Below are 12,867 nucleotides of genomic sequence, written 5' to 3' on the forward strand. Positions count from 1 at the left end.
GAGACAGTGACTCTGTGTGTGTGTGTGTGTGTGTGTGTGTGTGTGTGTGTGTGTGTGCGTGTGTGTTTGTTTTCGTGTTCACGCACAATCTGAATCAATACTATCAACATTAGAGAGACGACCAGCAATAAATATTGCATTAAGTGTGACTGAAAAGTATTTTACTGCGATGGAAAGTTACAAACTGAATTTTTTACCCAACTCACGTCCTGCATATTACGTTAAGTAAGATGTATTAACTCCATAATATCGTTAGGAGAGACAGTGCGCTCTTGTTGTCGCGGCTCGCGACAAGTGCAGCGATTAGCAGTGCCCAATGCAGCCGCGATTTGTTTATGTTGGCTGAGCGTGGACACTGCACCAGACGCTTCGCCATACCCGGATAGAAATCACCTTGGCTCTGACTGCAGTGAGCGGACATCACTGCCTGCATGCTCTTATACTAACAAACGAGAGACTCAACTCACAGGTGCCATGGAGGAATTGGAACGAGTATCATGTCATTAGTCATCAGAATACAAACCATTGATGAACTGTCCACTCTATTTGAATCCCAAGAAAATAGGAACCTTCTCGAAAAGGAATGTGAGGTGATATCAAAATTTATCCAACATACAAAAATTAACTGCAGAGCTTTCATGCACGCATTAGTAGCACACAATGAAATGTTATATCTTGGAAGAGTATATTTCATTACCTCTTCTCATATCAACGCCCTTGTTTTAGTATGAAGTGAAAAAATAAACACGAAAAAATAAATCCTAAGAAGCATACAAGTCATTTCCTCTTCTCATATCATAGCTTTTGTTTTAGTATGAAGTAAAAAAATAAACAGTTTAGGGTTCTGTAGCATAATATGACACCAGATTCTTATCGTAGGCGCTATTGGAAACGCAAAAAGCAGGGAGCTGCCCATCTTTTGTCCAAAAGCCTGTTTCCTTTCACGCATTACTACCGATCGAAGATTCTTATTTAAGGACTTGCGGGCATCAAGTTATTCAGCAGAATAAGCCTTATGTTATTGTGCTAATTATGGTATGGAAAAAACGCAACAAAGACGAGTTCCTCTAGAGCAGTGAGGATATTTGCACATGTCTGTATTCAGCAATGACTGCCAGCTGCCACAACACTTCACCGAATCCATGCGGCAGGCAACACAACTGTGAGTGCACTTCAGACTTCATTCAGTAAGACGTCAGGAGATGGACGGAAACGTCAAATTAACGACGCTTTCCGAGTCGTATTCAATACAGAATGAGGAGTTATTAAGGTAGTTGAGCGTTCTAGTAATTACACTTTGAGTATTCCAATAACCAAAAGAACCCTTTAGTGTGAAACCATAGGGAACTGCATTAATATCAAACTGCAAGAACTTGAGACAATACGTGGATTCTTCTCTTAGCTGGGTAACCTGTTGTTGTTGTTGCGGTCTTCAGTCCTGAGACTGGTTTGAAGCAGCTCTCCATGCTACTCTATCCTGTGCAAGCTTCTTCATCTCCCAGTACTTACTGCAATCTGCTTAGTGTATTCATCTCTTCGTCTCCCTCTACGATTTTTACCCTCCACGCTGCCCTCCAATGTTAAATTTGTGATCCCTTGATGCCTCAGAACATGTCCTACCAACCGGTCCGTTCTTCTTGTCAAGTTGTGCCACAAATTTCTCTTCTCCCCAGTTATATCCAATACCTCCTCATTAGTTATATGATCTACCCATCTAATCTTCAGCATTCTTCTGTAGCACCACATTTCGAATGCTTCTATTCTCTTCTTGTCCAAGCTAGTTATCGTCCATGTTTCACTTCCATACATGGCTACGCTCCATACAAATACTTTCAGAAACGACTTCCTGACACTTAAATCTATACTCGATGTTAACAAATTTCTCTTCTTCAGAAACGCTTTCATTGCCATTGCCAATCTACATTTTATATCCTCTCTACTTCGACCATCATCAGTTATTTTGTTCCCCAAATAGCAAAACTCTTTTACTACTTTGTCTCATTTCCTAATCTAATTCCCTCAGCATCACCCGACTTAATTCGACTACATTCCATTATCCTCGTTTTGCTTTTGTTGATGTTCATCTTATATCCTCCTTTCAAGATACTGTCCATTCAGTTCAACTGCTCTTCCAAGTCCTTTGCTGTCTCCGACAGAATTACAATGTCATCGGCGAACCTCAAAGTTTTTATTTCTTCTCCATGGATTTTAATACCTACTCCGAATTTTTCTTTTGTTTCCTTCACTGCTTGCTCAATATACAGATTGAATAACACCGGGGAGAGGCTACAACCCTGTCTCACTCCCTTCCCAATCCGCTGCTTCCCTTTCATGCCCCTTGACTCTTATAACTGCCATCTGGTTTCTGTACAAATTCTAAATAGCCTTTCGCTCCATGTATTTTACCCCTGCCACCTTTAGAATTCGAAAGAGAGTATTCCAGTCAACATTGTCAAAGGCTTTCTCTAAGTCTACATATGCTAGAAACGTAGGTTTGCGTTTCCTTAATCTGTCTTCTAAGATACGTCGTAGAGTCAGTATTGTCTCAAATGTTCCAATATTTCTACGGAATCCAAACTGATCTTCCCCGAGGTCCGCTTCTACCAGTTTTTCCATTCGTCTGTAAAGAATTCGCGTTATTATTTTGCAGCTGTGACTTATTAAACTGATAGTTAGGTAATTTTCATATCTGTCAACACCTGCTTTCTTTGGGATTGGAATTATTATATTCTTCTTGAAGTCTGAGGGTATTTCGCCTGTCTCATACATCTTGCTCATCAGATGGTAGAGTTTTGTCAGGACTGGCTCTCCCAAGGCCGTCAGTAGTTCTAATGGAATGTTGTCCACTCCCGAGACCTTGTTTCGACTCAGGTCTTTCAGTGCTCTGTCAAACTTTTCACCCAGTATCGTATCTCCCATTTCATCTTCATCTACATCCTCTTACATTTCCATAATATTGTCCTCAAGTTCATCGCCCTTGTATAGACCCTCAATATACTGCTTCCACCTTTACGCTTTCCCTTCTTTGCTTAGAACTGGGTTTCAATTGGAGCTCTTGATATTCATACAAGTGGTTCTCTTTTCTCCAAAGGTCTCTTTAATTTTCCTGTAGGCAGTATCTATCTTACCCCTAGTGAGATAAGCCTCTACATCCTTACATTTATCCTCTAGCCATCCCTGCTTAGCCATTTTGCACTTCCTGTCGATCTCATTTCTGAGACGTTTGTATTCCTTTTTGCCTGCTTCATTCACTGCATTTTTATATTTTCTCCTTTCATCAATTAAATTCAATATTTCTTCTGTTACCCAAGGATTTCTGCTAGCCCTCGTCTTTTTACCTGCTTTATCCTCTGCTGCCTTCACCACTTCATCCCTCAGAGCTACCCATTCTTCTTCTACTGTATTTCTTTCCCCCATTCGTGACCGTTCATAACCAATAGATTGTGGTCAGAGTCCACATTTGCCCCTGGCAATGTCTTACAATTTAAAACTTGGTTCCTAAATCTCTGTCTTACCATCATATAATCTATCTGATATCTGCTAGTATCTCCAGGATTCTTCCATCTATACAACCTTCTTTTATGATTCTTGAACCAAGTGTTAGCTGTGATTAAGTTCTGTTCCGTGCAAAATTCTACCAGACGGCTTCCTCTTTCATTTCTTCCCCCCAATCCATGTTCACCTACTACGTTTCCTTCTCTCCCTTTTCCTACTCTTGAATTTCAGTCACCCATGACTATTAAATGTTCGTCTCCCTTCACTACCTGAATAATTTATTTTCTCTCATCATACATTTCATCAATTTCTTCATCATCTGCAGAGCTAGTTGGCATATAAACTTGTACTACTGTAGTAGGCGTGGGCTTCGTGTCTATCTTGGCCACAATAATGCGTTCACTATGCAGTTTGTAGTAGCTTACCCGCACTGCTATTTTTTTTATTCATTATTAAACCTACTCCTGCATTACCCCTATTTGATTTTGTATTTATAATCCTGTATTCACCTGACCAAAAGTCTTGTCCTTCCTGCTACCGAACTTCACTAATTCCCACTCTATCTAACTTCAAACTATCCATTTCCCTTTTTAAATTTTCTAACCTACCTGCCCGATTAAGGGATCTGACATTCCACGCTCCAATCCATAGAACGCCAGTTTTCTTTCTCCTGATAACGACGTCCTCTTGAGTAGTCCCCGCCCGGAGATCCGAATGGGGGACTATTTTACCCCCAGAATATTTTATCCATGAGAACGCCATCATCATTTAACCATACAGTAAAGCTTCATGCCCTCGGGAAAAATTACGGCTGTACTTTCCCCTTGCTTTCAGCAGTTCGCAGTACCAGCGCAGCAAGGCCGTTTTGGCTAGTGTTACAAGGCCAGATCAGTCAATCATCCAGACTGTTGCCCCTGCAACTACTGAAAAGGCTGCTGCCCCTCTTCAGGAACCACACGTTTTTCTAGCCTCTCAACAGATACCCCCTCTGTTGTGGTTGCACCTGCGGTATGGCCATCTGTATCGCTGAGCCACGCAAGCCTCCCCACCAACGGCAAGGTCCATGGGTCATGAGGGTATGGGTAACTCATTACTGTTATTTAGGATTCTCTCCGTCCTAGGCGTAATGCAAATGGAACTTCACATTCATGAGACGCTTCCTGCTATTCTTGACAAACATCAGCAACTTGTAATCACTGTGAGTTACAACTGTGTGATGATAATGGTACAGGTTTTCAGTGGGTGTGGTGGCGTTATCCTGTCAAACTGCCTACAGTAACGTTAATGGTGGCGCACATAATTTAACGTTGACTCCCTACTTAAGTAAAGGTAGTGTGGTGGCGTCGTCGCTTCTCTCTATTTGGCATCAGCATGAGTAATCCGATTTAACGAACATAGTACTCCATTCGCGAGCTGCTAACGATACAGTAAGACTACAGAGATCATCGTGCGGGTCTTACATTAATTCTGCAGTGAATTGCTTAACGAATAGTATCCTCAGCTATGCAGCTGAAATGACTCATTACACAGGTACTCTATGTTGCACTTGGTTAAGCGATCAGTTCGCTGCAATCCTGCTTCTGCTGTTCGTAAATATGAGCACTCGTTGTTTGACTAAATATGCGCTACAATCTGATTCGCATGTATATGACATGGGTTAGCGTCGTCACAAAGCAATGACTAAGGATTGGGTGCCACTGAAGTACCGTTACTTTGATGGCAAGACAAATATTCGCAAATCACCTTCACTGCCTCAAAAAACAATTGCATCTTAAATATCGAAGGACCGACGTCCACACTGTCACAGCGCGTTGAAATACAGCAACGACGGCAGATGAAAATTTGTGACCGACCGGGCTTCGAACCTGGACCTCCTGCTTACTAGGCAGGGCAGATGTGCTGACCACTGCACTATATATATATATATATATATATATATATATATATTTAAGTTTGAGAAGACTTTCAGCATCAGGTAGGCGGAGGCAAAGAGGGCAGGGGTCGAAGATCCGAGGCCTGGCCACAATGCCTCCCCCATCCCTGTCACTGAGAAGCTGCATTATTCCCATGTATTCCATGTTTGTTCCCATATATGCCTTAAATTGTAGAACAAAATTGAAGTAGTAATTAAGGTAAAATAAATTATAGATTGCCGCTTCCAATGGCGTGCGTTCCTTGTAGAACATAACTCATAACAGGCAAAAGTGTGACGGAAAAATGCATAACAAACATTCATTCAGAAACATATTCACAATTTAAGGTATTATGCACTGGATGCATATGAGGTCTGTAATGAAGACATATATTTTTCAACAAATGAAAGAAATTTCGGAGCCGGAGGGGTTTTGGCAAATTAGAACAGTTCTGATTTTAGAACCAACATAAAAGAAGATACCAGGAATAAAAAAAGTGAAGGAATAGTATTCTGCTTCTAATCAATAAAACTTTCCACGTCCTTGTAGCCCACATAAAGCAATAGTTAAAAAATGTTGGAACCACTCCTTATGTTCGTTATTCTTCTTCAACTTAAAATGTTCTTCTGCAATATAAAACATGTACACCTCTAAATTCGAAATTTTGTTTGTTAATATGTAAGACACAAACTGTCCCAGAAGCCACGAATAACTGTTATTCTTTGCGGACGGGTAATATTTCCAGTCAGGTTGTAAAGCTTCAGTTATCGGTATATGACTTTCTGCGGTTCTGTTGATAAGTCTAATTTCTTCCTAGTCCAGTTCCAAATTCTGATTCTATTTTCACATAAGAACAAGTAAGCTACAGTTACTACAAGCCGACATTTGTAGCAGTTTGGAGATGGTCTCGATTTGATTTTCCATTATCATTCCACTGTGGGTATGGTTTCGTTTACAACGTCTTACCATACGGCACTGACTCAAGTTGGTAGAACTTTATTGTTGATATTTTTCCAGACGTTCATCCAATTTTTAGTAGGTTAATTTACTTGAATTGAGTTGTGAAGTCGATGTCTGGTAATACACTACTGGAAATTGAAATAAGAACACCGTGAATTCATTGTCCCAGGAAGGGGAAACTTTATTGACACATTCCTGGGGTCAGATACATCACATGATCACACTGACAGAACCACAGGCACATAGACACAGGCAACAGAGCATGCACAATGTCGGCACTAGTACAGTGTATATCCACCTTTCGCAGCAATGCAGGCTGCTATTCTCCCATGGAGACGATCGTAGAGATGCTGGATGTAGTCCTGTGGAACGGCTTGCCATGCCATTTCCACCTGGCGCCTCAGTTGGACCAGCGTTCGTGCTGGACGTGCAGACCGCGTGAGACGACGCTTCATCCAGTCCCAAACATGCTCAATGGGGGACAGATCCGGAGATCTTGCTGGCCAGGGTAGTTGACTTACACCTTCTAGAGCACGTTGGGTGGCACGGGATACATGCGGACGTGCATTGTCCTGTTGGAACAGCAAGTTCCCTTGCCGGTCTAGGAATGGTAGAACGATGGGTTCGATGACGGTTTGGATGTACCGTGCACTATTCAGTGTCCCCTCGACGATCACCAGTGGTGTACGGCTAGTGTAGGAGATCGCTCCCCACACCATGATGCCGGGTGTTGGCCCTGTGTGCCTCGGTCGTATGCAGTCCTGATTGTGGCGCTCATCTGCACGGCGCCAAACACGCATACGACCATCATTGGCACCAAGGCAGAAGCGACTCTCATCGCTGAAGACTACACGTCTCCATTCGTCCCTCCATTCACGCCTGTCGCGACACCACTGGAGGCGGGCTGCACGATGTTGGGGCGTGAGCGGAAGACGGCCTAACGGTGTGCGGGACCGTAGCCCAGCTTCATGGAGACGGTTGCGAATGGTCCTCGCCGATACCCCAGGAGCAACAGTGTCCCTAATTTGCTGGGAAGTGGCGGTGCGGTCCCCTACGGCACTGCGTAGGATCCTACGGTCTTGGCGTGCATCCGTGCGTCGCTGCGGTCCGGTCCCAGGTCGACGGGCACGTGCACCTTCCGCCGACCACTGGCGACAACATCGATGTACTGTGGAGACCTCACGCCCCACGTGTTGAGCAATTCGGCGGTACGTCCACCCGGCCTCCCGCATGCCCACTATACGCCCTCGCTCAAAGTCTGTCAACTGCACATACGGTTCACGTCCACGCTGTCGCGGCATGCTACCAGTGTTAAAGACTGCGATGGAGCTCCGTATGCCACGGCAAACTGGCTGACACTGACGGCGGCGGTGCACAAATGCTGCGCAGCTAGCGCCATTCGACGGCCAACACCGCGGTTCCTGGTGTGTCCGCTGTGCCGTGCGTGTGATCATTGCTTGTACAGGCCTCTCGCAGTGTCCGGAGCAAGTATGGTGGGTCTGACACACCGGTGTCAATGTGTTCTTTTTTCCATTTCCAGGAGTGTATAATCATACACAGTTCTAGTGTTGGTTTGTGCTGCTGGAAGTCTTATATAGCTCCATTTGACACAGTACTTTCTGACGTAATCTAGGCTGGCATCTATATGTGCTACATTAACAGGAGCGTTCCTATCCCCAGAATCTAACGTGAGGAACAGAAGTTTTATGATGTCTGTCTTAGTGGCATGTATTAGTTTAAAAGCAAGAGTTAGAAACAGTGCGTCACATCTAGATTTAACGTATTTAATTCCAAGTTCTCCGTTTTGCCTCTGCAAAGTTGCCGTGTGGAAGGACACTTTGAAGATATTTTGTTTCCACCCATACCAACACGCTGCAGCTAGTATTTTATGTGCGGTGACCTGTGGTATCGGTAAGGCTGCTGTGACATGACATATTTTATGTATGTATTTATAAACTGAACTTTCTGCAGTCGGTCTAACGATTGCATGCCATGGTCCTTCAACAAGGCTCTGATGACATTAAGTTTCCGCTCTCAATTGCTCGTAGCCATGCGCTTGGAATTCGCCCTTAACCACAGTCCCAGTTGGAGTCTCTCTTCAGTTACATCTAACCAGTGTGCACCAGGCACTATTGTAAGAACCGAGATGCAGTATTTTGGATTTAAAATTGTGTAAATTTGTGGTCCCTAAGCTTACACACTACTTAATCTAACTTACGCTATGGACAACACACTCACCCATGCCGGAGGGAGGACTCGAACACCCGACGGTGGGCACTATCGGGACACAGCAGCCAACCTCTCTACACACGCTCCTCGTAACAAGCAAATTCCCGTGGTAGCCGCATACCACATGCGCGGTACCCCCCCCCCCCCCCTCCCGTCCATTATTCCACTCGCTCGCGGCCCGCGGTCACACTGTATTCCCGCGAGGGTTCGGACGATGACGTGCATCTAGCACTGAAAACTTTTGATGACCCGACAAGACCTGAATAATTATACAGGATGTTTCAGGAGGAATAGTAAATATTGTAGGAGATGTTAGTATAGACAAATTGTAGGAAAAATGCCATATAACATGTGTCCAATTTTTATTGAGTACATATAGCTGGGTTCAATGCATTTTCGTTTCGTATGTTGGTCCTTACAGGACCCAGTTGTCTACACTTCCTTGAAAATGAGCTTCCAGCGTTGTTGGAAGAGGTCCCTTTGGCTACAAGGATGCGTATGTTCCTCCAGCATGACAGGGTTCCTGCACATTCTAGTCGTCAGGTGACACATTATCCAAACCTAACATTTCCCGGAAGATGGATCAGTAGATATGGGCACTTTTCTTGCCCACTAAGATCCCCAGACCTTATCTCTTTTTGCCTCCGGGGAGGGTTAAAGGCGAAGTTCAAATGGCTCTGAGCACTATAGGACTTAACTTCTGAGGTCATCAGTCCCATAGAACTTAGAACTACTTAAACCTAACTAACCTTAAGGACATCACACACATCCATGCCCGAAGCAAGATTCGAACCTGCGACTGTAGCGGTCGCGGTTCCAGGCTGTAACGCCTAGAACCGCTCGGCCACCCCGGCCTGCTTAAAGGCGGGGTCTACAAAGAAAAAGTAAACCCAAGAGCCGATTTGATCGTTCGGAATATGAATAGTGCAGCCCTCATAAAAGAACGCAAAGACGACTTCGGAAGAGCTACATGCGCTGTTATCAAGAGAAGTCAAATGTGCATTGAAGTTGGCGGGGGGAATTTTTGAAAATCAACTTTGAACGTCCTCATTTGCCTTTGCTTTGAGTTTGTTAGGGTTAAGTACTAACGGATGTATCTTTGTTCTCAGTAAAAAGTGGACGCATTTATATGGAATTTTTTTATGCAATTCGTCTGTACTACCACCTGCTAAAATCTCTACTATTCCTCCTGAAACATCTTGTATATGAATATATGTGTGGCGTCTGTTCTTTCAGACATGTCCGAAGGAAAAGACACTACTAATCTGGGATCGAACCTGGTCAGGCACAAATTTTCATCTGACGGCATTGTTCTATTTCAACGCCCATGACAGCCTGGACATCTGTCCTTCGATATCTAATTGATTAACAAGGCTGTCGGAAATATCCGAAAGAACACACACACACATATTTTTATCTTAAGTGCTACTCGGAAAATGTTTGGTAACTCAGTGATAGTGCCGACTGGAGCTGCACCAACCTATTCATTTCACTAGATATACACTCCTGGAAATTGAAATAAGAACACCGTGAATTCATTGTCCCAGGAAGGGGAAACTTTATTGACACATTCCTGGGGTCAGATACATCACATGATCACACTGACAGAACCACAGGCACATAGACACAGGCAACAGAGCATGCACAATGTCGGCACTAGTACAGTGTATATCCACCTTTCGCAGCAATGCAGGCTGCTATTCTCCCATGGAGACGATCGTAGAGATGCTGGATGTAGTCCTGTGGAACGGCTTGCCATGCCATTTCCACCTGGCGCCTCAGTTGGACCAGCGTTCGTGCTGGACGTGCAGACCGCGTGAGACGACGCTTCATCCAGTCCCAAACATGCTCAATGGGGGACAGATCCGGAGATCTTGCTGGCCAGGGTAGTTGACTTACACCTTCTAGAGCACGTTGGGTGGCACGGGATACATGCGGACGTGCATTGTCCTGTTGGAACAGCAAGTTCCCTTGCCGGTCTAGGAATGGTAGAACGATGGGTTCGATGACGGTTTGGATGTACCGTGCACTATTCAGTGTCCCCTCGACGATCACCAGTGGTGTACGGCCAGTGTAGGAGATCGCTCCCCACACCATGATGCCGGGTGTTGGCCCTGTGTGCCTCGGTCGTATGCAGTCCTGTTTGTGGCGCTCACCTGCACGGCGCCAATCACGCATACGACCATCATTGGCACCAAGGCAGAAGCGACTCTCATCGCTGAAGACGACACGTCTCCATTCGTCCCTCCATTCACGCCTGTCGCGACACCACTGGAGGCGGGCTGCACGATGTTGGGGCGTGAGCGGAAGACGGCCTAACGGTGTGCAGGACCGTAGCCCAGCTTCATGGAGACGGTTGCGAATGGTCCTCGCCGATACCCCAGGAGCAACAGTGTCCCTAATTTGCTGGGAAGTGGCGGTGCGGTCCCCTACGGCACTGCGTAGGATCCTACGGTCTTGGCGTGCATCCGTGCGTCGCTGCGGTCCGGTCCCAGGTCGACGGGCACGTGCACCTTCCGCCGACCACTGGCGACAACATCGATGTACTGTGGAGACCTCACGCCCCACGTGTTGAGCAATTCGGCGGTACGTCCACCCGGCCTCCCGCATGCCCACTATACGCCCTCGCTCAAAGTCCGTCAACTGCACATACGGTTCACGTCCACGCTGTCGCGGCATGCTACCAGTGTTAAAGACTGCGATGGAGCTCCGTATGCCACGGCAAACTGGCTGACACTGACGGCGGCGGTGCACAAATGCTGCGCAGCTAGCGCCATTCGACGGCCAACACCGCGGTTCCTGGTGTGTCCGCTGTGCCGTGCGTGTGATCATTGCTTGTACAGGCCTCTCGCAGTGTCCGGAGCAAGTATGGTGGGTCTGACACACCGGTGTCAATGTGTTCTTTTTTCCATTTCCAGGAGTGTAGTTGTAATTTTCTGAACAATTCCGGTTAATTAATTGACAGCGACAGTGTCTCTCATCATTTACTTTGTCGGAAACCTGATTCTTTCTGCCCTAGACTATACTACAGCAATGAGTGATTGCTCACATTCTTGATACCTTACTGGGCGTGCTATTGTAACTGTAGCCAAAGATTCAAACCCCACTGGAAAAGTATGTTTCAAGTCAGATGGTTTTGCTCTTCCCCTACTATCATTGAAAACGATCCCAACGAAATTAAGTATAGGAATCCTACGAAACCCTTGAGTTCATACTGCGGTGCTGTGCAGATGAAAAAAGAAGTTTTCACAATTATCAGATGACAGATGGAATTTGTCAGATTCCACTAATTATGACTGCATTATTAATTGTCGGTTCACAGGCGCTTTTCTGCCGCTTATTGTAACTGTTTTTTTTTTAATGTTAGAGCTGGAAGAATAGAAACATCAGATTTTCGCCATATGGAATATTCGAATTCACCTCAAGGCTTCACGTTTCGAGCAAAGGCAGAATATCCGTCAGAAAAGATGACAACAAGAAGCCAGGCCATGCATGTTTTCTGGCGGATGTGCCAATGACAGTGATCTCAATAACAATATTGTACAGCAAAGATACATTACCAACTGAACCACTGGAGAAGCTCCAAAATTGTGAACCGCGTCTGGTGAATACGCTTTCAAGGTTTCGGCCCGATTAAGACAGTAAAACCCAAATAATTCAAAAATTCAAATGCCTCTGAGCACTATGGGACTTAACTTCTGAGGTCGTAAGTCCCCTAGAACTTAGAACTACTTAAACCTAAATAACCTAAGGACATCACACACATCCATCCCCGAGGCAGGATTCGAACCTGTGACGTAGTGGTCACGCGGTTCTAGACTGTAGCGCCTAGAATTGCATGGCCACCTCGGCCGGCCCCAAATAATTGTCGCAGTTATTAATTTATGACATTTAATTTGCACTCAGTGTACCGATGTATTACAAGTAATTACACTCTAGCCCCTAAACCTAGTTACAGAAATGCAAATGAGACTCATGGACATTTTATGAGGATATTGCGTCCCTTGCCACCCACAACTATAAGACAAAGCTATAGTCACTTCCGAGGTCACTCACAGAACACATCAGCTGGTATCCTTCCAGGCAGTATAACTGAAACTTTGGACTCGCATTCGGGAGGACGACGGTTCAATCCCGCGTCCGGCCATCCTGATTTAGGTTTCCCGTGATTTCCCTAAATCGCTCCAGGCAAATGCCTGGATGGTTAACTGAAACTTGGCAACTGCGCAGAATGTGTTTGGAAACTCTGTGACCGACGAGTTACTGCCTT

Source organism: Schistocerca piceifrons, chromosome 1 (genome assembly GCF_021461385.2).
Source record: "Schistocerca piceifrons isolate TAMUIC-IGC-003096 chromosome 1, iqSchPice1.1, whole genome shotgun sequence".
Classification (NCBI taxonomy): Eukaryota; Metazoa; Arthropoda; class Insecta; order Orthoptera; family Acrididae; genus Schistocerca; species Schistocerca piceifrons.